Source organism: Canis lupus, chromosome 1 (genome assembly GCF_011100685.1).
Source record: "Canis lupus familiaris isolate Mischka breed German Shepherd chromosome 1, alternate assembly UU_Cfam_GSD_1.0, whole genome shotgun sequence".
NCBI classification, from domain to species: domain Eukaryota; kingdom Metazoa; phylum Chordata; class Mammalia; order Carnivora; family Canidae; genus Canis; species Canis lupus.
In genome coordinates this window covers 13,687,961-13,715,690 of record NC_049222.1, presented here as the reverse complement: position 1 = coordinate 13,715,690, position 27,730 = coordinate 13,687,961, and the positions used below count along the sequence as shown (strand labels likewise).

General features: G+C 41.0%; 1 protein-coding gene across 1 annotated transcript in view; it reads left to right on the top strand.

Moving 5' to 3' along the window:
- Positions 1 to 27,730, top strand: part of SERPINB5 (serpin family B member 5) — a 77,557-nt gene that overhangs the window by 1,035 nt on the left and 48,792 nt on the right. The window lies entirely within an intron of this gene.

The following is a 27,730-nucleotide window of genomic DNA, read 5'->3' as shown; positions in this document are numbered from 1 at the left end:
AAGACCACAGTTTTCCCACAAGACAAATTCAACACATTTGAAGCCAGGTTAATGATCTACCCCCAGATTTCCTTCTGTGGTCTCCTTCTCAGAAGATGGTCACTAAAGCTCCATCATCCAGTCTGAAAGCTCAAAGCCTTCCCTCTGCCTGCATCCACCAGTGCATCTTTCTACCCCTCTATCCCTTTCCACTTACTGGTAAAATACTGAAGGGATTGCAGCCCTTACAGTGTCACATAAATAGACATTTAATAAATATTAAACCTTCTAACTGAGCTGCTTAAAATAAATTTATGGTTCCTTAGTGACTATCAGATAAACTTGATTTTCCCTGAAGATACAACCGCACTCCAATTTATCTTTCATTTCAATCCCTAAGTGCCTATGAAACACCCACTAAACACAAGTCTACTAGGCACTAAAAAATGACAAAGATGAATATGATATGGTCTTTACCATTCAGGAGTTTACAATTTAGTGGAAGACATTGACACATAATAGGGGAAAGAGAATTCATTGATATGCTTATTGAGTACCTCCATGTGCCAGGATGTTGGGTGTGAACCAAACAGCCAAAAATTCCTCTTTTATTACTACTAATAAATCATATTAATATCATATACCTCCAATATGCAATGAGAAGAGTATCATCTGTGGTATTTTCAAAAATCCATAATTTAAATCTACTTATGAGAAAACACCAGAAAAACGCAAATTGAGGGTTTTTCTACTTCTACAAAATTCCTAAGCAGTGCTCTTCAAAAGTGTCAAAATAATGAAAGACAAAGAAAGGCTGAGAAACTGTCACAGATTGCGGGAAACTAAGGAGACATGACAACTAAACGCAATATGGGATTCTGGATTGGATCCTGGAACAACAACAACAAAAAGAATCAGTAGTGGAAAAACTGATAAAAATACAAATTAAGTCTGAATTTTAGCTAATGGTATTATACTGATACAAATGTCTTAGTTTTGATAAATATGCAAGATAAGAGGTTAACAGCAGGGAAAGTTGGGCAAAGAGTATATGGAGTTCTCTATATGTCTTTGCAACTCTTTTGTAACCATTATTTAAAAATAAAAGTTCAAAAAAAATTCCTGCTCTTTGGAAGCTTGCATTCTAGTGGGATAAAAACATATTACCTTTTACATGTTTAAAAACATGTAAATCTAAACATGTTACTTGTGTCATGATTTATGAAGTACTTCCACATACATTATTTTATTTCCTAATTCTGTGAAATAGCTCTTAAGTATCCCATATGAAGAAAACTGAACCTCAGAGACATAGATGTTCTCCAATCCACACAGCTTTTTTTTTTCCCCCCACACAGCTTTTAAGTGGCAAAGTTGGAGTTTGATCCCAGATCACCTGACTCCAGATTGAATATTAGAAACAGACAGTGCCAAGCGGCAGAATTGAGGAAGGCAGTACCATGAGGCCACAGAAGAAAGAAGGCTTAATTTGGAATTTCATGAGGAAGATGTCAATTAAACTGAATCTTAAAATCTTAGACTGATTTCGACAGAATCTAGGCCATTTCAGCAGAAGACAAAGCATGAATAAAGGCACAGAAAGTAGATACCAGGCAGGTTTGAGGGATGGCTAGAATGTAGGAACCAGGAGGAGATCTGGGGCAAGGAGTAGCAGGAGAGGAAGCTGAAAAGGACAGGCACTCAAGGCTTTGAATGATAAGGAGTTTGGACTTTGTTCTGTGGGGAATAAGGATTCATTGAGAGGTTCCCCCACCCTTTCTCCTCTCTAACATTTTTCCTTTTCGAAGAAAGTTGATTAAGTACAGTCCTGATTTAATCCAACATTGGTTTTCTGAAAATGGATCTCGAAGTTGTTTGTAGCATGCACCAGGGAGAGAGAGGAGGCTATTGCAACAGTGTTCGGTTTTAGAAAACTTGGTGTACCGAGCCAAACGGTGTGTGTCCCATTCCAGAAGTCCAGCACCTATCTGGACTTTGATTAATACATCCTCTCTCCCACAATTGCTTTCACCACAACAACGTGGTTAAAATCATATCTATTCTTCAAGTGCTAGTTCCAATGTTAGTTCCTTAAGAAACCTTCAAAACATTCCTGAACTTTCCCAGCACTTTCAACCTTAAATTGTCCTTAGATAATGCACACTAAGTCTCTAATACAGTGCCTAGAGCACTGCAGGTACTCAAAAATTGTTAGCCTCATTCACATAGTGTCCATCTTTTCTAGACTATGAAATCACCAAGGGCAAAGACATCTTATTCACTTTTGTAACCACCCCCCGCCATGTCCTTACTCCCTGCATATACAGAGTGTGTGCATATATAGCCAAAATTTTTGTTGAACAAAATGAAATCTCCTTGCCTATGACCACAGGTTTTGGAGATTAAGTTCAGTTCGGTATTAAGTGAATCTTGTGGATGGATTCAGGCTCAGCAAGGTCTTTCATCCAGCCCATCCAGGACCAAGTCCATCTCATTCAAACCATCTTAAAGGAAATGCCTAATATTGAAGCCCTCACTCCATGCCTCACACAGCCACTCAAGTCCACCCAGACAGAAGTCTGGTCCCAACCTGTTGAGTCACCAGCTCCCTCCCTGACCTGGAGCATAACTACAAGGAAGGCAAAGCACAGACAGTTCTGATCACGTGAAAGAAGTGACTCAGGCAGTTCTCGGGCAGGAACCTGTTCTCCATATCAAGCAGCATACCTTTCTGAATATGCTTGGGCTGGAGACCCAGCCCTTCCTCAATAACTGCTATTCATTTTATTTATATGAAGCCACAGAGAGTTTCTGGATTGATAATGTCAATGTCCATCAACCTTATGAAGGAGGGTGTGTCCATTGAAACAGCCATTCATGGTTGTTGATAACCTATGAGCAGATACAATATAAGGCTTTTGTGCAAAAGAAAAGATGAAGTGCTTGTCCTCAAGAACTGTACAGGCTATCAGACCACCTCCCTGACTGTGAATACTTGCAACACAGAAAATGTGCTTAGGAAGAATTGATTTCAAGCTCCTTTCCCCAATCCTGTTCAACCCAAGTCTTCTGAACAGTTTTGTCCAAGAATGCCTCCTCTGCTCTCGTGTAGATTCAGTATTCAAGTAGTTGCGGCTGAAGACTGGAAACAGTCAAAAACCTCTTCCCCTTCAGAGAGTATCAGGTGTGAGTTATATTGGGGTTTTTTTTTTTCAGTGTTCTCCCTCTTTCCAGACCCTTAGGTCAATTAATTACAATTAATTGCTCTTTGCCACTATAATGGAAAAAGCAGCATTTTATAATCTTATACTCTCTGGTACATTTACAGATAAAATGACTTGCTTCATAATGATGCAGTGTAGGGATAAATAGGTTGGAAGTGTGTGTGTGTGTGTGTGTGTGTGTGTGTGTGTATCACACAGGAGTGCCATAACTTACTGCCTTGATGACTGTTATAGCTGGGAATGGGTGCAGGATAGAGGGGTTGTCTGCATCAGCAATCTCTTACTTTCTACCTGTTTAAAATTCTCCGTAATAAGGGACTTTTTAAAAATTTTATTTCATACTTGTATTGCACTCTGTTCAGATTCTTTGTCCAGTTTTCTGTTGTGGTGCTCACCTTTCTTTTTTTTTTCTCACCTTTCTTTTATTGATTTATTAAGTCCTTTGTAGGTTAAGGAAGTTATCGTTATATGTGTTGCAAATATTTTCCCATTTTGTTCTTTGTTATTACTTTTTTTGGCATGAAAACCTAAGTTTCAACACATTTATTTATCATTCTTTTCCTTTTTATTTTTTGTTAGGTTTAGAAAGATTTTACCCACTACTAGATTATTTAAAACAATGACACTATACCTGTATCTTTGTATAGTATTTTTGACATTAAGTAGTATTTTGACAGTATTATTATTTAGTAGTATTTTATTGTTGCCTTAAATCTTTGACCTCTCTGGAACCTATTTTGGTGTAACAATTGATGTCAAGATCTAGCATTGTTGTTTTATTTATTCCAAGTGGGTAACCAATTGTCCCAATATTATTTATTTAAAATCCATTGTTTTCTCCACTCATCTGTAAAGTTATCTTTAGCATATACCAATTTTCACAAGGATTTGTCTGAAATCTTGTTTATTTTTTCAAAGATTTATTTAAGAGAGAGAGAGAGATGAGAGGAGTAGAGGGGGATGGAGAGAGAAAATCCCAAGCAGAGTCCCCACTGATTGGACAGCTATATGTGGGGCTTATTTCCACGACCCTGAGATCATGAGATCATGACCTAAACCAAAATCAAGGGTCGGACTCTTAACCTACTGAGCCACTCAGGGGCCCCATGAAATCTTGATTATGTTTTAATGATTCCTTTTAGCCATCTTTTCACATGTCAGGAAAACTGTTTTTATTACAGTAGTTTGGTAATACACTTCAGTATTTTGTGGAACTGCCTGATTCATTCTAAGCAGAATGGAAAACTAAGGGTACAGGCTCTGATGTTGGAATGCTTGGTTCAAATCTTGGCTTGAATGCATATCAGATAATTACTTACCCTCTCTGAGATGCTGTTTTTGCTTCTGTAAAATGAAGATAATACTCCCTGTCTAATGGGGATGTGTGAGAATTAAATAAACAACCTAGCATGTAACAGAATTTGGCTTGGAACATGATGGTTAATGCCCACTAACTGTTAGCTATCCGTAATTTTCAGGATATCTGTATTTTCTATTGCTGCATAACAAATTACCACAAACTCAGCAGCTTGAAACAACACACTTATCATCTCCTAGTTTCTGTGGGTCAGAGGTCCTGCCTGGTCTTGCTGGGCTTTCTCCTCAGGGTCTCACAAGGCTGAAATGAAGGCGCAGGCTGGGCTGGGTGTTCTGAAGACTCAACTAGGGAAAGATCTGCTTTCAAGTTCCCTGAAGTTGTTGGTGGAATTCATTTCCTTGTGTCTATGGAATTCATGATAGCTGGCTTCATCAAAACCAGGAATACACATGTATGTGTGCATGTGTGTGTTCATGCACTCACGCACACGTGCGCCCCCCCCCCCCCCACACACAATCCCTGTTGTTTCAAGTCTCTGACCTCAGAGAAGGCTCAGACCCTCTTTTAGTAGGGTTTACCTGATTAGGTTATACTCACCCAGGATAATCTCCCTTTTGATTAACTCCAAGTCAGTGAATCAGGGACTTTCATTACATCTGCAAAGTCTCTTCACTTTTGCAATTTTTGTTCTTCCTATAAAGGAGATAGGAGAAATAACTACTCTGTTCTTGACATAAGAGAAATATATAAGATTTCATATTACAAATACTACATTCACAGACAGCTATACAATTTTTGTTGGTAGTCTATATATCTCTACCTCTATATGTGTAAATATATATGATTTTTTTACAGCACTATGATAATTATATTCATTAAGATAACAAAAATAGATAATAAAAATGGAGTGGCTAAAGATAGATGCTTATAAAGAAAATCTTCATGATAAATCACTGCCTTGGAAAATTACATGGAGCAGAAGCATTTGGTTTAGGAAGAGGAATCACATCTGTACCTTTGAAATATGCTGACGAATACATATTCTAGCAACAAAATTGACTTGGACTTAGAAGCTCTTATTGTCCGTTGAGAGTTCCTTTTCTAAAATCTCGTTCTTGTTTTCTTTTGAACAGGCAACATTTCCCAAAGATTGCTATCACTAAATCAACACAGAGATCTAGGGGGAGAGTGTTGGGGTGGAATCATTTTTAGTCCAAAAATCAGCCTCCATTTACTTCTCATGGATTAGTTCCAGAAGAAGGACTTAGGAGAATTTAGGTTCAATCTCAGAACAGCCCCCAGCATCGGATAGTACAATCTCCCAAATAGCAACAATGCCATCATCAAGCTAATGACTGTCTATATTAGCAAAGAAAATTTGCATTTTGTTATCTAAATGAACACATTCTGTGGAATTATAGTCTAAATCAGTTGTTCATTGTCCCATTTGATTGCTAAATTAAGTCAACTCCACAACAAGATTAAGCAAAAATAAAATGAATACATCATAAGAGTAGCAATTATGTGTTGTACCAGAGAGGGCTTGAACATGATGTCTGTTTAATAGTGTTGTTGTTTTTTTTATCTTCTGAAAATAGTGTAAATCTCCCTCCACTCTTTCAGAAGCTCATTAGTATCGACTTCAAGCAAATCTGTCCAGATCTTCAGCTTTACTTCCATCTTCATTTTCTTCCTTTTCAGACTTACATCTGCAAAGATTTTCAAAAAGATATCATTGTGTCAGAAAAAAAAGTTGGTTGTGGTTTTGTGTGGTATATGTAGAGAAGCCTCGTGATTTAATTACTAGCTAGACATTTAGTAAATGGCAGTATGGTACATTTCTGAGTAACAAATGAGGATAGTATTCTGGGTAGAGGAGAGTGTGGGGGCCAGGAATGGACCCTAATTCAATCTGACCACCCTGAGATTGAATATCAACAGGCGACTTCTTTGCGATACATCAGTTTTCCTGTTTAGTATTTAAAAACAAATTTGAAAATGACATATATCAATGGCGAGATGACAAACCAAAAAATCGCCAAACCTAAGAAATGTTTTAGTGAAAGCTGCTGTTTCAATGCATGTGAAGGTCAATACTTTAACCAGATAGGACATTTAATTCCCTATCCTTACTCTATTTGTAACTGTGTTGGACTTTGCGATCAAAGCATGTGACATGGAATTCTTATTTATATGTGTAAATAGATGTAAACCCAGAGACTCTAAGACAATAAATAACACGTGTATGCTAGAACCAACAATGTTTTTCTTAAAAAATGTTTTGAGTCTCATTGACACACAATGTGACATTGGTTTCAGGTGTGCAGCTTAGTGATTCAACAACTCTACACCTTATGCTGTGCTCACCACGGTGTCCCTACCACCTGTCATCATACATCATTATGGTATCATGGACAATGTTCCCTATGCCTTGGACCAACAACTCAACCAACTGGTGCTGATTGAGCTTCAGTTAGGTGTGCAGCACCCAAATCTGGTATTTAGATGAATCCCCATGAGAAGTCAAACATGATCCTTTCTCCCAAGAACTGCTAACACAGAAAGATAAAGCAGTTGCAAATAGGAAGCAATCTTCAGAGGTCAAATGCGTGATAAATACATACAAATATGCCCAATGAGTTAAAAACAAGTAGTGAGAAATGTTGGCTGCGAGGATCGTAGAGATAGTTGGGCTTGAATTGGCATAGAGAGAAAATTAAGATATAATGAAGGAATTTACATTTATTCATATAAAGACACTCTGTGCTCCTGAAGAGAGTTATCCTTTTGTATTATTCAAATTATAATTACAAAATGGGAGTCTTGAAAGCTTAAGTGTTTATTCATAATCTTGGCCAAAGTCCACCCTAGAAGAAGAGTAAGGATAGGTTAAAAACCACAGCCAATTCAATTATTTAATTTCACTGTATTAAAGCTCAAGATTGCCAAATGATCTCATTACCAAATTATATCCTAAGGTCATGCTGGGAAAATAAGCGAATCTATGCCAGACAAACTACTCCCAAGGGCAATTCTTGGCCATTGATGTTGTGAAGTTGCAAAATGGCTATGCTTTTCATTGGATAAATCCGTCCTCCACCCTTGGTGTTCTAGGAGAGTTCCTCGATGTACCTAACCTAGTGCAACAAAGCGTGGGGCCACTCAGGTACGTGTGAAAGACAACTGGTAGCAGTCTGAAGAGCAATTTTGTAATAGACTTTATAAAGAGGCAACTCAAGTCTATAAAAATCATAGAAGAAAGCAGCAAATGGCAGCGTTAATGACAGGTGCTTTCCATATGTTGTTTTGATCAGGTATTCACAGGTTGTTAAAATACTATAGTAAGAGATAGCATGCCTAGAGAGGTGATAAAGTGTGAAAAGACGGAATTGTTCAGCTTTGATGATTCATGTTTTTGGGCCTGGTTTTGAAATGGTGGGACTTCGTAGAAGCAAAAAAGCTCAAGTTCTCTCTTAAAAGAGAAAGGATACTACCCTATCAAAGCAAGGAATACCCTTAAAGAAAATGGTTTTATTGTGCCAGTGAGAAATTCCAGAAAAGGGATATTATAAGAGCCTCCAAGGGGCAGATTTAGGTCAGGGGAAATATATACCTTGGAGAGAGATGGAGACGTTAACTTATTCAGAAGTCCACTCGCTTCAAAGACCCCAGAGTGTAAAGTATCATGTAATTGATCCAAGAGGACAATATGTCAATCAACAAATCTAAATCCAGTTGACTATTATGTGAAAGGCATCTAACCCTCCAAGCTCCTTCTAAATTTCTCGAATGAATAAGGCCAGCATTGTGCATTGATTGTCTGACTAATGGGTATTACAAGACAAATATATTTTAGAAGTGCCAACAGTGATGTCGTAATTTTATAGTGTGGTGGAAAGAGCTCTCTCTGGGCTTGGATTCTGATGTCCCGGGTGTTAATCCTGACTGTTCCAGTCAACACCTTTGTGGCTTTTGTTAGAGAGTTAAAACACGGGTTCTGATGGAACATGGTGTGATTTAACCAGAAGATCCTAATTCTATACTCAGCTATGCCACTCCCTTGCTTTTAGACCTTTTAGATCATTAGCTTCTTTTGACTTTGGTTTGCTTGTTTGTGAAGAGGTTGAGCTAGATCATATCTAAAATCTCGTGCTGCTTTAAACCAATCCCTTGAAGCACAGTGTGATTATATTACTTGAAATTACTGTGGGGACGCCTGGGTTGCTCAGTGGTTTGAGCATCTGCCTTCAGCTCAGGGAGTGATCCCGGGTCCGGGGATCGAGTCCTGCGTCGGGCTCCCTGCGAGGAGCCTGCTTCTCCTTCTGCCTATGTTTCTGCATCTCTCTGTGTCTCTCATGAATAAATAAATAAAATCTTAAAAAACAAAGAAATTGCTGTGGGTGCTTAGACTTGCATTTCGGTTAACACATCAGATTACTGCAGCACTGACATATACTAGAAAGTACTAGAGATTCTGAAGGGAGACCTGAGGTCAGGCACTTAGCTGCTCTGAAACTTAGTTGACTTATCTTTAAAACTGGACTAATAATTCTTCCTTTATGGGATTCCTGCAAAGATGGGAGATAATGAACTCTGATGTCTGGCTTGTAGCGGACATTCAATAAATAGTGGTGCTTTTAATTTTTCCCTCTATGAACGACTCGATGCCAGGGTGCAGCATTATTCCTGTGGGAAAATGAAATGGCCAGTATCACAATCCACAGCTTCTAGGGCATCCCCATGGCTAACGCGCTATAATGCTATCTTTTGTAATGTAGATGGTGATTAGGTAGGAACTTTTAGAAAAACTTACTAATGGGCTCCAGTGGGAGTCCATTACTTTGCAAAGGTATTGGATGTTGCCTTTGTAATGTCTTTTACTCAGATCTTACTGTTAATTCTGACACTTAATGCCCACGGCTTCCCCAGTGAGGCCAGCCTTGGCCGGTCCTAAGTTCACGTGCAGGCTCTAATAGGGGTCAGCTTGGCGTTGTTTTCTTCTATTATTCTTTCAGGCCCCTCTTTCCACCACTATCCCTGGCACGTGGGGTCCCCCACGGCCCTGTGCTTCTGCATTTTGCCACATCTGGATACTGCTGGATGCTTGCTCTTTCTCTCAGGCAAACAGAACCACCCACGCGCTTCTGCCAACCTTGGCCACTTCCTTTCTTTTTTCCTAAGATTTTATTCATGAGAGACACACAGAGATAGAGAGAGAGAGAGAGAGGCAGAGACACAGGCAGAGGGAGAAGCAGGCTTCATGCAGGGAGCCTGATGTGGGACTCGATCCCAGGTCTCCAGGATCAGGCCCTGGGCCTAAGACAGCGCTAAACCACTGAGCCCCGGGGCTGCCCTGTTCATTTGCACCAATAGTGATCATTAAAAGGTGCAAAGTTAGAAACCCTTTCTCTGTTTTTTTAGAGACCCTTTACATTTGACACACTTGTGTTAGATTCTGGAAGTGACTTCGATTGATTAACTTATCCCCTTTCTGAGCCCTGTCACTCTTGTTCTTGGACCTGGAACTTCTTGCTGGGGCTCCTGGGTGAGCTTTGATAGTAGTGTTTCCAGCTTGGAGGGTTTCACTGGCAACGTCCTGTCTAAGGCACTGTCCCTGTTCGCAGAGGGTTTGTAGTCTGTTCCCACATGGAGAGACCAGGAGCAGCCAGTCCCAAGAGAGAAGCACGAGCCGAATGTTCTAAGCAGCACAAGCTGCAGGAGGGAGAAGAGATGGCTGTGGGCTGAACCAAGCTGGCTGCTCAGGGCAACATACTCTGGAGCTGGCTATTGGTGGTGAGATGGGAGAGGCCTGGCCAGGTGCAGGGGTGGAGGGGGCAGGATGACCTGAACATGTGGTTTGTGCAGATTCTTACCCAGAGAGGTCCTACAGGAGATTCTTACTTCCTAATCCATTCATAAGCTCATCTTTGCTGTGGATATTCTTTTTAGCCTACCACAGCACAGAAAAGCAGCTGTCACGTACTGCATGTGTGAGCTTGGCTAGATCATGTGTCTGACTGAATTTTTTCAACAGGTACAGCCGGCATTAAGGGTTAATGTGACAATTAAGAGGGAACCCATTTTACTGGGAGGGAGCAGGCCCTCGATAAACATGAGATGTCACCTCTTCCTCTGCTCCACATAAGTATATCCATGAGAGGTGGAATTGGGCCATATTTATCTCTATGGTTTATGAATTTTATATTAAAATTTATTCACAGATTAATGAACATATGTAGCTGGGTAAACCCAAATGTAGTAGATCGGTACATTTCCTAGCTCTTTGTTATTTCTGGAATATTTCTGTGATGGACTGAAAGAAAATAAAAAATAGTTTTAAGGAAATCTTGTCAAATGTATAAGCACAAAAAGGAGAAGATTGTGTCTGGGGTTTTTGGTGGCCCAGCTTCCAAATGGCCTTTGCTTGTTTAGGGGACCCCTGGAGTTTTAGTCTTCTAGGGCTGTCATAACAACGTATCACCAATGTGGTGGTTTCAAGCACTGGATTTATTTTTTTAAGATTTTATTTATTTATTCATGAGAGACACAGAGAGAGGCAGAGACATAGGCAGAGGGAGAAGCCGGCTCCCTGCAGGGAGCCCGATGGAGGATTTGATCCCACAACCCCAGGATCACAACCTGAGCCAAAGGCAGATGCTCAACCACTGAGCCACCCGGGCATCCCCAAGCACTGGATATTTATTCTCTCACCGTTTTGGGGGCTGGGAGTCCAAACCAAAGTGTTGGCAGAGCCACGCTCCCTCTGAAGGCTCTGGGGAGGAGACTTGCTTGCCTTTCCTGGATTCTGGAGCTGCCTGTAATCCTTGGTGTCCCTTGGTTTGTAGACAAATCACTCTAATCTCTGCCTCTGATGTCCCATCGTGTTCTCCTTGTGACTGAGCTTCTGTGTTGAGATTTCTATTTTCTTATGAGGACTCCAGGATCTTGGATCCAGGGCTCACCATAGCCAGTGTGACCTCATTTTGATTTGATTACTTCTGCTTGTCAGCCTGGAGGCTGGGGTAGAGAGGGTGGAGGGGGCAGTCTCCCTGGGGGGTAGAGCGTGAACTCACAACCTCAGCTTGGGTGCTCTTGTCTGAGCTTTTGAATCCTGAGCAAACAGGTGGCCCTATGTGGCCAGTGGCAGTGGCTCACAGGGAGGGTGAGTGGGGGAGGTTCTGGTCTCCTTTGGTTCCCACTTAATTCCTGAACTTGATTCTCTGGCTTTCCCTTCAGTTCTATAATTGTCCTAATATCCTCTCAACAAATTCCCTCTCCTTTGTTTGAATTTGACAAAGTCAGCTTTTCTTTTTCGCAGACAAGGACTCTGAGTAGCAGCAATATCAGCAAACTAATTTATTGTCCAAATCTTACCATAAAGTCTCAAGGAGAAGCAGAACCCAGGGACAATTAGCTTCAAAAGAGTAACTGCCATTAAGAACATTAGTTGTGACAGGACATTAAGTATTGATTGACTACCAAGTCACCTTTTGTTTGTAAATATTTTATACAAATGACAAAGGATAGAGCTCCTTTATAAATAAAGTAGTTACATCAGAAGATTTTGGAATCTGACTCCTCAATGTCTAGAGATCTGAAGGAATTAAAATTATTTTTAAAGTTGTAATTCAAAAGGGTTTAAGGGAAAAAAAACTAAAAGAGTTGAAATACTGCTTTTTATTATTGCTGGGCTGTCAGAACAGTTCCCTAATATCAGATCCATGTGCGAATTTTGAAGAAATTCTTTGACTCAGGGCACCTGGGTGGCTCAGTTTTGAGCATCTGCCTTTGGCTCAGGTCGTCATCCCGGGGTCCTGGGATCCAGTTCCCCATTGTGCTCCTTCTCCCTCTGCCTATGTCTCTGTCTTTCATGAATAAATAAATACAATCTTTTTTAAAAAGAAAAATTTCTACTCAATATTAATTAATACATTTTCTTAGTTCAATCAATCTAGCTGTTAATTAACAATCTGAAGTTGGTTAAAAAGAATTTCTATTTCCAACAGTACCGAGATTTCCCATCGTCGGCGTGGTGCGAGGTCCCTCTAGTGGCTATTTACAGAAACTACAGTTCCTAGTTGACACGGATTTAATTAAAAGCCGGCAGTTTACCATTTCTTGTATTCCCTTCCTGAAAATCGCCAGGGGTAGTAGCCTCAGGGCAAGAACAAGAAAAGGCACTGTTTAGGAAACCAACGGTTAGGGAAATCTTGGCTGACAGCTCTCTGGGTTGAAATGAAAAATGCCTCTCTGTAGAATAATGTTGCCTAATAAAAGTAATTCAAGGCCCCATCTATAATTTTAAATTTCCTAGTGGCCACGTGAAAAAAATTAAAATGAAACAAGAAAATTGATTTTAATGATGTATTTTTATTTAACCTAATATACCCAAAATATTATCACTTCAGCATGTTACCAATATGAAAATGAATGAGGTGTTTGTTTGTTTACACCATTGTTGCACCAGGCTTTTGAAATCTGGGGTGTATTTTGCACTTGAGCTCATCCTGATTTGGGCTAGCCACATTTCAGATATCCAGTAGCCCCATGGGGCTAGTGGCTAATTAGCACAGGACTAGAGAAACTCCAAAGGCAAGAACACGAGGGATATGGCCTCAGCTGTTTCATAATTTACAATTCACAGCTCAGGGCGGCATCTGACAATTTGCCCCAAATCTGTTTAGACAAGGACCATAAACATGGATGAATTGACTTCAGGAGCCTAGAGCCTAGAGATTCATGTTTCCTGTGCATCGTTGCCAGTGGAGCCTACGTTGTATAAGGGTGCTGGAAAGTTCGTTTGATGTCCTACACCAAGAGCTTTCAAACGTTTAGACCCTCTTGGCTGACAGTTGCATCTGGGAGGTTGCTAAAGATGGACAGTCAGTACAGGTGGTGTGGGGGCCACATTCCTATTGGATGGTCCCTAATGGCTCTGGGACTCTCCACCCAGTATGTTTCTGTGGGCTCTTGGGATAACTGCAACCCTCAGCTGTAGAGCTGTACCCAAGCCCCATGTCTGGGCCCAGGAACCCAGACAACCTGGAGACCGCCGGTCACACGCTTGGCTGCTTTCCCTCCCCTTCCTGTGGGCTCTGAGGCTGGGTGGGCTAGTTAAACATAAGAGGCATATATAAAGCTAAACTCACAAATCAACATATGTAATTTAACTAATTAAAATAAGCCTGTAATTAAACCGATTAAATTTACTATTGATCTTGAAGCTCTTTGTCCTCAAGGGCATTTTGGTTGGGTCTAATTAGAAGGAGCCACGGGTTATGGTGGAAGGGGGTGGCGTTTCTAACAGTATATATGTCTTTCTGCCCCAGAATGGGAGTCTACCCCAGGGAGGTAATCAAAGATGCAGACCAAGAGATCCACAGGTGAAGCTGTTCAACATGGCCTTGTTTTAGGAGGGAAAAACAGAAGCACCTTAAACATTCAACATTAGGTGTTTGCTTCCGTGTATCCCCATATGATAGACATTATGCAGCTTTCAAAGTAAGGCTTCATGAATGTTTTTCCTCTTTGTTTTTGGTTTTGGGTTTTGCCAGTGATACCCAAGAGTTCTGAATGGCTTGTTATAGAAGGTGTCAGCCCCCCACCCCCACCTCCACCCCACCGCACCCTGGCCCTTTGCTTCCATCTTTCATCTTCCTAAAGGTCCCCTCTTTCACCTCTTCTGAGCAGGCCATTTTAAAGATTTATTTATTTATTTGATAAAAAGAAAGAGGGAGAGAGGTGGGGAGGGGCAGAGGGAGAGGGAGACAGAGAATCTCAAGCCGACTTCCTGCTGAGTGTTGAGCGGGCAATTGGGCTCCATCTCACCACCCTGAGGTCAGGGCCCGAGCTGAAACCAAGGGTCAGAGGCCTAACAGACTGAGTTACCCTGTTGCCCCTGCCAGTTAAGAATGTACTTCTAGTTCTTCAAAGAGCACGCACAGATTTCTACTTCTGGATTTTTCAGCTTTAGTTATTATCTTTCAGCTTTTCACTCTGGAAAGTGAGGATTTAGCCCATTCTCTTCCTATCCCCACCACAAAAGCTCCCCTTTGCAATTTCCTCTCTGAGAGTTTCTGTCCCTCCTCAGACTCGGTTGGTTCCTGTGCTCAGTTTACCCCACACGCTGCTCTCCATCTTAGCTCTTGCCCCACGTTAGATAATAAGCATTCACTGGATTCCTTGCTCCATGGGGAATCTCTGAGGATAAGGTCTTCACCTTTCTGGCCTGTGTCTTAGGTGTTTAATACATCCCACATGACTTTCAAGGGATACATAAATTAAACAAGGCACCTGGCAGTCTGTCAGCTGCTGCTGCAAGAAGAGTATGGAACACCAGTGGCCACAAAGCATCCCCACAAGGAATTCTAGACGAGGGATTTCCATCTCTCCACACCTGTTACTATATCTTAACCAGCATCCCTCTCCCCCGACCATCCTCCCCTGACTCTGCTTCCACAGTGAGGTTGCTCTTATTTCCCCATCTTTATATTGGCCAACTTTGTCTACAACTGGGAGACCTAAAGGTAAATCAATTAAGGTCCTTTAAATAGAGAGCTCAGTGAGAATTGTGTCTTCTCCTAAAGAAAGAGAAATAAGACAGTTTTAAATTAGGACAGTTTAAAGACTCAGGAGAAAGCCCAAAGTTAGAGGTGGGACTTTTATTTATTTATTTTCAGAAATGTGTCCCAAGTAGAAACTGTGATAGAGCAGAGTGGGGTGTGTTCCAAGACAAGTCACCCATTTACTTTTTTTTAAAAGATTTTATTTATTTATTCATGAGAGACACAGAGAGGCCGAGACACAGGCAGAGGGAGAAGCAGGCTCTGGGCGGGGAGTGCGATGGGGGACTCATCCCAGGACCCCAGGATCATGGCCTGAGGGCCCAAGCCAAAGGCAGACAATCACTAAGTCACCCAGGCATCTCGACTTTCACTATAAGTTAACTCATGTTAGACGTTAGACCAGAATTTTGTCAGTGGTTAGATTGCCTTATTGAGGAGCTTGCACATATTTGTGGAGGTTTGTGAGTAGAGTATCTACCAAATTCTGCTGAATACCTAGTATAAGACAGGGACCATGCCGGACTGTGCGCATAGATGCAGTCAAAAAGACGTGGATCTTACAGTCCACTTGAGGAGATAATCACAATAATAAGTAAATAGTAAAATAGATGATCACAATTATGAGTACAATAAAGTACAATAAAGGATGAAGAGGATGTGGGGAGGAGGTGGGAGGGGGAGTCACGGAAGGTGTCTCTTGAGAGAACTGGATGAAACTTACTTCCCCTGGGGAGAAGATTGTGGGGATGTGGTGTCATGGTTTAAAGTCAAATTCCAAGTACTTTAATGCGTGGAGATAGAACAGGCATAATAAGGAAATGTTTACAGATACAAAGTAAATTATGCATTAATGTGATGAACTTTCGTGATCCTGGGGTCCTGGGATCGAGTCCCGCATTGGGCTCCTTGCAAGGAGCCTGCTTCTCCCTCTGCCTATGTCTCTGCCTCTCTCTTTGTGTCTCTCATGAATAAATAAAATCTTTAAAAAAATGTAAGTTGTTGGATAATTGAATTTAATTATAATATAGAGAAAAGAAAGTCTGGCTACTTAGAAGTCAGTTCAGCTAACATTCAGTCATTCGGAGGGGGCATTCCTGATTTATAACCTTGCCACTCCCAGAACGAACTCAGCCATATTCATCTTAGCTTTCCAGGCACTGTTCCCTCCCCCAGGGTGGATATTAGGATGTGATGGGTTCACATGGATGTGTGTGGGCATGGAAGGGGCGGCCACGGCCTGCCCAGATGTCCTCCCATGCGTACACACACACTCTAGGAACATCATTTCACCTGGCGAGTCGCCCCACTGGCAACCCCAGGGAGAGCCCCTCTGGCAGCCTGCTGTCTCTCTGGGTCTCTTGCTGGATTTGAGGCTCAGGTCTTGCCTGGTCTTGGATTCTGAAACTTCAGTGAGAGCTTTATCGTGTGCTCTTTCTTCTCCTTCCCGACTTGCCAAGGGGAAGGCAGATTGCGTGGCTCCCACAGTGACAATGACCACCTTCTTCCTTTTCAAACCTCCCTCCTCCTTCTTCCCAAATGAGAGGCTCTTCTGTTTTACTGGAGTGGGTGTGGGGCCTGGGAACCCAGCTCTATTATTCCCCCTTTCTCATCTTTTCGGCCTTATTACTCCTTTCAACACTGTTGTTCGTTAATTCAGCCCCCAAGCTGGGGCTGCAGGGCAGGCCAGAGAGGTAGATGGAGGGGGAGCCACCTGCGATGACATCTCATGAGCCCCCTCAGTTCACAGGAGAAGCAGGCATCCCAAAGTGGTCCTGGCTGGGGAGAGTGGGTGGTTGGCTGGGGCTGACGGGGGTCTGGGGAGAGCTTGGAGGTCATCAGGACAGAGCCCACAGCCTGAGAAACAGCAGGGTCAGAGGTCAGCACCAGGAACCAGTGAGGGAGGGTGTTGGGACTCCGGGGAACTGAGTCAAGATGAGTGTTGTGCTAGCCACAATGGAGGAGTTCCAAGGGAACAGAACTTAACCCGCATTCCATTTTGTGCCATGGTTCTAAAAATTTTATTTATTACTCTTTTCATGTTTTCCATTCAAGCATTATTGTTGAAACATGATTTCTTATTTTATTTCTTGGGCATGAAAACTTGCTTTCTTTTATCCTGGAGTAAATGCGTAGACATTTGAAAGCACAATAAATTAAGAGCATGTGGTAGCTTATAAAAATATTACTCGCCCTTCCCAAGCCCAGCGTGTCTGAGTGGGTCAAGCTGAGTGTCTCTTTTAAATGTGCTGTCTGAGTGGGGCAGCGGTGATGTCACTCATTGGCAGTAGAGCCAGGAGAGCCAGTCGTCATTGAGGCTGACAGACGTTAGAAAAAAACAGGTCCCCAGGGAAACGTGTTGCTCTGCCTCTGGTTCCTTGAGATGTAAATATGTCTCTGGGAATGCACACATATATGCGTTCCTTCTTATCACCACATAAATATTTATCCCGAAGTTGGAATGAATGTTATGATGGATCAGTGTGGTCAGCATTCATTCCTCAAAGGTACTGTTCAGGAATTCCATTCCTGGGGTGACCAGGATCTAAAATAGGATCCTTTTTAAAAACTGTCCCCCCCAATTCCCTCCTTGCCCTTCCTCAACGTGTGAGCTCATTGTATCGAGCCAAGATTCTGTAAGAACAGGGTTTGCCCCATGCCATGATGAAACATTCTTTTCAAATGTGCAACAGAAATACACTCATTCATACCTGCGTACAATCTGGTGGTTCTCTTGCAGGGGCCTGTTTGGGCGATCCTCTCCTGGATCAGATCCCATGGGAGCTGTGCCCATATCCAGGGCAGAGAAGCTGTGCACTCACATCGGCATCCAAGAGCCAAATATCTTGTCTTATGAGGAAATGAGCAAGTTCTCCTAGACATTTTATGATAATAGTGTGTGTTGGGGGGGGATGGCTGATGGAGATGAGAGGTGGCACATAATTTCAGTTTGTCCCACTACTGCCGATATTAACTTTAACTCCTCGATTAGGCCTCTTGTTTTAATATGTTACCTTTTTGGAGCAGTGTTCGTTTCATAGCAAAGTTGAAAGGAAGATGCAGAGATTTCCCCCATACTGCTCGTCCCCACACATGCACAGCCTCCTCCATTGTCAACATCCCTCGCTAGAGTGGTACATCTGTTACGACTGGCCAATCAACAAGGACACGTCATAATCACCCAAAGTCCATAGTCTGTGGTTGTACATTCTGTGGGTTTGGATAAAGGCATAATGACATGCATCGATCATTATGGTATCATACAGAGTATTTTCACTGCCCTAAATATCCGCTGTGTTTTGCTTACTCATCCCTCCTCTCACCCACCTCTAGTAACTGTTGATCTTTTTACTCTCCCCACAATTTTGCCTTTTCCAGTCTGCCATATGGTTGGAATCATGGTATGTGGTCTTTTCAGATTGGCTTTTTCACTCAGTAATATGCACTTACGTGTCTCGCATGTCTTCTCATGGCTTGGTAGCTTTCTTTTTAGCACTAGATAGTATTCCATTGTCAGGATGGATCATAATTTATTTGTCTATTCACCTAAAAAATGTTTTGGTTGCTTCCAAGTTTGGGCAATTATGAGTAAAGCTGCTATAAGGATCCATGTGCAGGGTTTTGTGTGAACATACATTTTCAAATCCCTTGGATAAATATTAAGCAGTGAGATTGCTGGATTGTATGGCAAGAGTATGTTCAGTTTTGTCAGAAAAGGCTCTGTCATTTTCTTGTAATGTCTTTGTCTGATTTGGGCATTAGGGTAATGATGGCCTCATAGAATGAGTTGGAAAGTATTCCTTCTGCTTCTATCTTTTAGAAGAGTTTGTAGAAAATCAGTATATTTTCCTTAAATATTTGGTAGAATTAATCAGTGAACCTACTTGGTGCATTCCATTTTGGAAGGTTACTCATTATTAATTCAATCACATTATTAGATATAAACCGACTCCTGTCTATTTCTTCTTGTGTGAGTTTTGGCAGATTATGTCTTTCAAGGAATGGGTCTGTTTCATCTAAGTTGTCAGATTTATGGGTAGCGTCTCTTGGCCTCAGTATACCCATCTGTTAAACAGGGAGGCTAATTGCTATCTGCTTTCTTCATGAAGAAGCAGGATCATGGATTAATTAGCATGGCCTTCTGACAACAGAGGCACTATATACATAAAGGCTTTTTTCTCATTAATAATAATGATCTTGTGTTTTCTGTCCTTTCATTGACTTAACATGAAGACTAAAATTTATTTCTCTTTTGCCTCAAAGAATCATGAGGGTTAATGGTGCTTATAGGTAGGTGCTTTCTTGTCCTCACTTAAAATGTGCTATGCAAATGATAAATTGCAAATACTAGCAAGCAGCAAGGTCAGATTGTAGGCTTCCTTGCTCACTGCCTGGCTGAGCAAATTGAAGTTTTTAATCTCTTTGGCTCTCAGTTTCCTCAACTGCAAAATAAGGAAAATAAGATTTTGTCTATTTGAAGGCAGTGACTGGTCCAGTCCATTTCTTTTTTCCTTTCTATTTATATTTAATTAATTCAATTACTGATACACATACTTAAAATCATGTTATTACAAAATAATACATTCATTTTGAAATATCACATTTTCCCAAATTCACAATCCTGAAGTAATTTTATTCAAATTCTTTCATATACCTTTGCATCAGTGTCTTCTTTACCATGAGAGCCACTTCCTGAGTCAGAGTTTTCTAGAACATATGACAGCTTTCATCTGAATTGTCTGAAATGCCGGCTTTGTCTGATTGCACTTTGAAACTGTAGCTGGCCCGGAAGCCTGATAGGCTTTTTCATCTGTTTTACAGGTGTTGTAGCTGTGACCTCGACTATGTAACTACTGTTTTATTGCTTACTTTTGAAATTTAATTTTCATTTTTATCAAAATAATACATATGCATAGTTTAAGAAGTCAAATGGTGTTAGCAAGCTCGCTGAAGGAAGTCTTTACTATCTAGAAACAATTCTCCCAATTCTTTTGCCTCCGTAATCACATGGCCCTCTTCCTGGTAGACCTTCCTGTCTTCTTCCCCGTGTGTGTGTTTTTGCATCCAAATTTCCTGAATCTTTTAAGGACACCAGTCATACTGGTGTGGGACCCATCCTAAAGCCCTCATCTTGACCTGATTACATCCACAAGGACCTGCCTGACTTCCCAATAAGGTCACATTTAGTTATTGGAGGGTAGGATTTCAAAATATCTTTTTTGGGGGGCACAATCAACCCACAAGACCTAATGACTTCATTTGATGGCAGATGAGAATTTTATCTCTTATACCATTACCCTCTTTTTCCTCCTCAGATCCTCCCAATATAGTTACATCACAATTCCTGGTTAAATCCACACCATATTTTCATTCTTTTTTTTTTTTTCTTTATTTATGATAGTCACAGAGAGAGAGAGAGAGAGAGAGAGAGAGGCAGAGACACAGGCAGAGGGAGAAGCAGGCTCCATGCACCGGGAGCCCGACGTGGGATTCGATCCCGGGTCTCCAGGATCGCGCCCTGGACCAAAGGCAGGCGCCAAACTGCTGCGCCACCCAGGGATCCCATATTTTCATTCTTATAAGGATGGGAATGATCAAAATTATCTAATGATCCATGAATTCCATGGATCATCGTCTGAAATCTTTCTGTGCTTCCAGCAATTCCTTAGGACCACTCTCAGTATCTTGGGAGATGTAGCAGACAGTATTTTGTTAGCTAAAAGCACAGTGGGTAAATGTCTAGTTTACTCCAGAGTTTAACTTGTAAGAACAGAACCAGCAACTCCTGGAGGGAACACAGAGACTGTTGACCATCCTGAGAACAATTGCTCTTGTGTCATCCTATGCCGAACCCCTGCTGCAGTTGTGCCCTAGGGAGAAATAACATTTGTTTCTGGTGGAAAGAGGGTAGGAGAGAATGCTATTGGGTCAGTACTTGTGGGAAGAAGACTTCTCATTTGAGCTAGATGTTAAAGATGAGTAAGTGTTCACCAGCAGAGGGAGGGGAAATGGGATGTTCCAATTACCCTGGATGAAAAACAAATGGTTTACTGAGGGAACAGGGCATTCCCCTTGATGAGAATAGCGGCTCTAGATGGACTTGCTAAAAGTGAAGTCAACACAATTCATCGAAGGATCAATCCACTGAAGAAATATTCTCAAATAAACTCAATGACTATATACATGCGGACATATACATATGTGTATATAAGTATGTATGTGTGCAGATATATTTGTGTATGTATATATGTAGATACACGTTCTAATGGATATATTGAATATATTAGTGAATCTATTCTTCTTGAACAAATATATTATTGTTTTTCCCTTTCTCTTCCTAAAGCTGGAGGGGTTGAAAGAAGTTCAAAAGAGAGGGCAAAGGTGGGGAATCCCAACAGACAAACTTACATTCCTTCCCGAATGAATAGGCAGCTGTGTCTCCTACGTGTTCTTTCATGTTAAAATGTGAGAGTTAAATTGGTTTAGGAGTATCCTCATCCTGAATACAGATTCTGGATCATGTATCATCTAGTTTGATCCTTTGTATCTCTGATAGAAGAGGTGGAAATCTAGATGAGTGATTCCCAAACCTCAAAAACAGGTGAAGAGACACAAAAGCAAGATAATCTTTTCTGGGGGTGGGGCTCAGAAAAATGTCTTTTCAACCAGATTTAGGAAGCATTGGTCACCCCAGCCTCCTGCTCCCCAGCCCCTCCCCTGCCTCCTTCCTGGTTTTGAATTTTAGTACATTCTAATTATGTGGGGAAGTTGTTAAAAATGGAGATTTGGGGGCTCTTCCCAGAAATTCTGACTCAGTAAGTGTAGGATGGGGCCCAGCCCTGGAATCTTTATTTTACAACCAAACCTGGTAATTCTGCTGGATCACAATTTGAGAACACTCCTTCCTGTCCAGTGATTCTTAACCCTGGCTGCCATTTAGAATTGCCCAGGAGCTTTTTGCTAATATTGATGCTTGGGTCCCCGCCTCCCTCCCTCAGATCAATTACACCAGAGTTTCTGGGGGCGGGGATTGAGAACTGTCTTTGTTAAACCCTCTCTGGTTAATTCTAACATGTAGTGTGGGCAAGGAGGATCCCAGCTAGACAACAGGATCCTAGGGTGAAGTTCGCATTCGACTGCAACACGGACAAAATGGTGTTTACTTACAATTTAACGCATTTAAATAAATCTCACAACAATCTATGAGTTTGGTGTAATTATCCCCATTTTATAGATTGAAAAAAAAAACAACCCACACCTCCAAAAAGTTGTATAATTAATCTGAGGGCATATATCCTGTGAATATTGAAACCTGCATTGGATTCTGGGGCCAAAGACCTCTTCTAATATAGTTTGCTACCTCCTTCCACCAAGAGATGCTATGGAAGAATGAAGAATAATTTTTTTTTAAGAATTTGATTCAGTTTTGAAATTCAAATGAACTGATGATCAAAATGCCTTCATGGAAAATTGCCCCCATTAAAAACTATTTTTAAACATTGTTTCATAACCTAGGTAGGTCTCATGCATGTACTGTGATGACTGATCAACCAACCAGTTAGATACAACTTTGTTAATGGATGAAGACTATGCTAAAAAAAAAAAAAAAAAAAAAAAAAAAAAAAAAAACTGTTGCTGATTTATCAGGAATGTTGTTCTCATAAAGGAGGGTGAGGAGTAGTCTCCCCCACACATACCAGTGACTTGCACTCATTGTGGCAAGAGACCCCTTCCAGATAAGTCAGTCAGTTCCTACCAAGCTGGGGCTGCCCAGAACAATTGCTCCTTGTTTCTTCCCATTTAATAATTGTTTTGAGTCTCAATGCAACATAATTTAAGTATAATAATTTAAAGAAAAGACTTAATCACTTATGTCCTCATTTGCAGTGTTTCATGTCTGACCTGGCACAACATCTATGGAGGGGTGTGACCCCAGCAGTCATCCTGCTTCTTCCTGGCCTGTGACATCACCGGCTGCTACACTAATGGGGCTTGGCCTTGACTTTGGGCAGATTCAAGCTTACTCACAGCTTCCAGTAGCCTGGAGCTATTCGGACACCACCTTTAACTGCCCCACCCATGGCTCCAATAACTCCTGATTTAAGAGAGGGGCTCTCTCTGTAGTACTCTTTTTTATTAAATATAGGAATGTTGTGTATGTTGTGCATTCACATAAGATTGTATTTTTTCTGAGTGGGTCACAACTCACAAACTTTGATTTTGGTTTTTTTTTTTAATAAATTTTTATTTATTTATGATAGTCACAGAGAGAGAGAGAGAGAGAGAGAGAGAGGCAGAGACACAGGCAGAGGGAGAAGCAGGCTCCATGCACCGGGAGCCCGATGTGGGATTCGATCCCGGGTCTCCAGGATCGCGCCCTGGGCCAAAGGCAGGCACCAAACCGCTGCGCCACCCAGGGATCCCCCAAACTTTGATTTTGAAGGTAGATTTTACGTTTGAAAGAGGGACTAACATTCTAGGTTTTAGATTTTTCAGTAGTGCTCTGGAATGATTCCTAGAATGCTACTGAGAAGCATTGCTCCTGTATGATGTTGCAAAACAAGCCACTTGCCAATGTATCCGTGCACAGTGTGAATGTCTCGTTCCTCCCCTGGGTGGTCCGCAGGGACACCTTCAAAGCAAGGGCTGCAGGGCTGCCCCCAACGCGCTCCCTGTGCCCGCTCCACCTTTCAGTGACAGTCTGGTTCATCTTGGTGGGTTTCTTACCTTTCTAGACCCTCTAAAACAGCTGTTGATTCTTTCAAGGAGTGTCAGCAAAGCACGATTTTCGTTTAACCTGCGACTGCTTTGCTACTAGCCTTTGTATGTTGCTCTGACTTTCCTAAGGTATTCTTTTATTTTTTAAAATATTATTTATTTACTTATTTAACAGAGAGATAGATAGAGCCAGAGAGCATAAACAGGAGGGATGAATAGCAGAGGGAGAGGGAGAAGCAGACTCCCCACTGAATAGGGAGCCCAACCTGGGGCTCAGTCTGGGGCTCCATCCCAGGACCCCAGGATCATGACCTGAGCCAAAGGTAGACGCTCAATCAACTGAGCCACCCAGGTGCCCCTGGAATGCCTTTTTAAATAACTACTTTACTGAGATATAGTTCACCTTAAAATTCACCCTTTTAAAATGCACAATTCAGTTGCTGTTTTTGTTGTTGTTTAGTACATTCGGAGTTGTGCAATCATCACTACTACCTGATTTAAGACATTTTTATCAACCCTAAAAACACCTGGCACCCATTCATGGTCACTCCCCATTTCATTCCAACTTCTCCTAGGCAACCACTAATCTACTTTCTGCTGCTGCTTTTTTGTTGTTGTTGTTGTTGTTTTTTAAGGATCTATTTATTTATTTTAGAGAGAATAAGAGAGCAGTGGAGGGGCAGAGGGAGAATAAATAGCTCAAGCCGACTGAGGGTGAGCCTTCCTGGGGGCTCGATTCCATGACCTGAGATCATGACCTGAGCCAAAATCATGAGTCATACACTCACCCAACTGAGCCACCCAGATGCCCCTCTGCTTTCTGCTTCTTTAGATTTGCTTATTCTAAGCATTTCATATGGACAGAATCATACAATATATGGTCCTTTGTGATTGACTTATTTCACTTAGCATAATGTTTTCAAGCCTCTTCGTCCATGCTGTAGCATGAATCAGTACTAGCTTTCTTCTCATGGCTGAATAACATTGCATTGTATGAACAGACCACATTTAATTCATCCATGCATTAGCTGGTGTACATTTGGGGTGTTTTATTTTTGGCTGTTATAAATATTGCTGCTGTGGACACTTACGTTCAAGTTTTTGTGCACATATGTTTTCATTTTGGAGGTGTATATACCAAAGGGTGAGATTGCTGGGTCGTGTGTTTGGTATTTTGAGGAACTGCCAGACTGCTTATTTTACATTCTAGCCAGAAATTTCTGAGAGTCCCAATTTCTCTACACCTTTAATATTTATTATTTTCTTTTAAATTATAGCCATTGTAGTGGGTCTGAAGTAGTATCTTAATGGTTTTTATTTGTATTTTCCTAATCATTAATGAGATCGAGCATCTTTTCATGTACTTACTGGCCATTAATATACATTCCTCAGAGAAATATCTATTCAAATCCTGAGCTCACTTTAAAAAAAAGTTGTTTGCCTTTTTTATTGGAAGATAGGAATTCTTCATATATTTTGGATTCAAATCCCTTACTTGATTTGTCAATGTTTACTCCCATTCTGTGAGTTATTATTTTTTTTTTGTCTTTTCATTTTCTTGGTGGTGTTCTTCACAGCACTAAAGTTTTAATTATGATGAAGACCAATTTACTTATTTTTTTCTTTTGTTGCTTGTGCCTTTTGATGTCCTAAGAGACCATTGATTAATCCAAGGTCACAAAGATTTCCTCTTGTGTTTTTTTTTCTAAAAGTTTTATAGCATTTGCCTTAATATTTAGGTAATCTGGAGTTAATTTTTGCATTTGGTATGAGGTAAGGGGCCCAACTTTATTCTTTTGCATGTGGTTATCCAGCTCTCCCAGCACTATTTTTTGAAAAGACTCTTCTTTCCCCCATTAAATTGTTTTAGCATCTGCATTAGTCAGCTTGGGCTGCCAGAACAAAATACCATAGACTGAGTGATTTAAACCACAGAAATGTATATCTCACAGGTCTGGAGGCTGGGAAGTCCAAGATCCAGGTACTGGTTGATTCAGTACCTGATGAGTTTCTTTCTGGCTTGGAGATGCCTTCTTGCTGTGTCCTCATATGATGGAGAGAGAAAAATCAATCTTTGTCTCTTCCTCCCCTTATAAGGTCACTGATTCCTTATGAGGGACCCATCTATTGGAACTTCTATAACCTTAATTTCCTTCCATCTCCAAATACTATCATAGTCAGGGTTAGGGCATCCACATATGAATTTTGGGGGGATCACAAGTATTTAGTCTATAACATCATTCCCCTGGCCCTGTCAAATTCATGCTCTTCTTGCATGCAAAATGCATTCATTCCCTGAATAGCTCCAGGAATCTTAACTCATTCTAGCATCAGCTCTAAAGTGTAAAGCCCAAAGTTTCATCTCAACATCATCTAAATCAGATACAGGTGAGACTTGAGGCATGACTCATCCTGAGGCAAAATTCCTCTCCAGCGGTGTATCAGTGAAACAAGACAAGTGATATATAATGATGGGAGAGGCATAGGATAGATTTTCCCATTCCAAAACAGAGAAATTGGAAAGAAGAAAGGGTGATGGGTCTCAGGCAAGTGCAAAACCTAGCAAGGGGAATTCCATCAGGCTTTAAATCTTATAACAACAGAGACTTCCTTCTCACAGTTCTAAAGGCTAGAAGTCCAAAATGAAGATACCTGCAAACTCAATGTCTGATGAGAGGGCCCACTTTCTGGTTCATAGATGGCTGTCTTTCCACTGTGTCCTCATGTGGTGGAGGGGGCTAGGGAGCTCTGTGGGGTCTCTTTTTATAAAAATACTAATCTCATAAGAACACCGAACCCCACACTCATGCCCGAAGCACGTCCCAAAGGCTGCACCTCCTAATACCATCACGTTGGGCATTAGGTTTCAACATATGAATTTGTGTATGAGGGGACATAATATTCAGCCCATAGCAACTGGCTAACTCAAGTGCTTCTCTGTATGACAAACAATTCTAATATAAATATATATGTATATATACATGTAAGTATATATGTATATAATATATATATATTTATATATAGTTTTTCTTCATCATTCTAGACTTTTCTTTCACACTTGGATGTTTTCTCATACTATGAATTGCTATATATTTTGGCTATAGGTAAGATTATCCAAAAGTACCACACACCTCAGGTGAAAAAAAAAAGCTTACACATATCGGATTTTAGGTGTTAACAAACATGTTCTGGATCTTAAGAGACACTGAGGATCTTTGAGTAATCATGGTGACTCCCTACTCCTTTCCTTACACAATGATCACAGTTCCATTGATTTATTTTTGTTTGTTTGTTTGTTTGTTTTTAGTTCCATTGATTTATGACAACCCTAGCTCTTTAACCGTTAACATTCTAACTACAGCATTATAAAAGAGGAGACCTAGATTTTATTTCCTTTATGTACCCAAGGTATAATCATTTGTATTTGTCTCAGAGAATTCTGAGAAAACTCATTTTTATATGGATAAAAGATTCCTGTAGGTTTTGTGTTCTGGTTTTAGATTAATTTTTATAACACATCTAGGTGTTATTTTGATCAAAGTTATAATTACTATTTGCCATGTTTTATCTAGAATATCTTCTTGAAAGGGGAAGTATTGGTTTCTGCTCTTGTCAGTAGTGCTGTGGAGTCTTAATTATAAAAGCTATGTATGTTAATTAAAATACATTTGGAAATATAAGAAAATGAAATGAAACACAGAAACATTCTATGAGGTGTGAGTACTTTGGTCTTGCCCAAATCACATTGCTTTGGTTACTCTCCATCCATTCCAGAACTTCATCTTGATACTTCTGTGGGGTAAGGAGAACAGAAATGGGGAACAGGAGCTTGATTTCCTCAGAGCTAGACTTTGGATGGAAATGACTGGCCCCTGAGTATGCCACACCCTACTATTGCTTGTTGGAGGAAACGGTTCTTCAGACCGTGA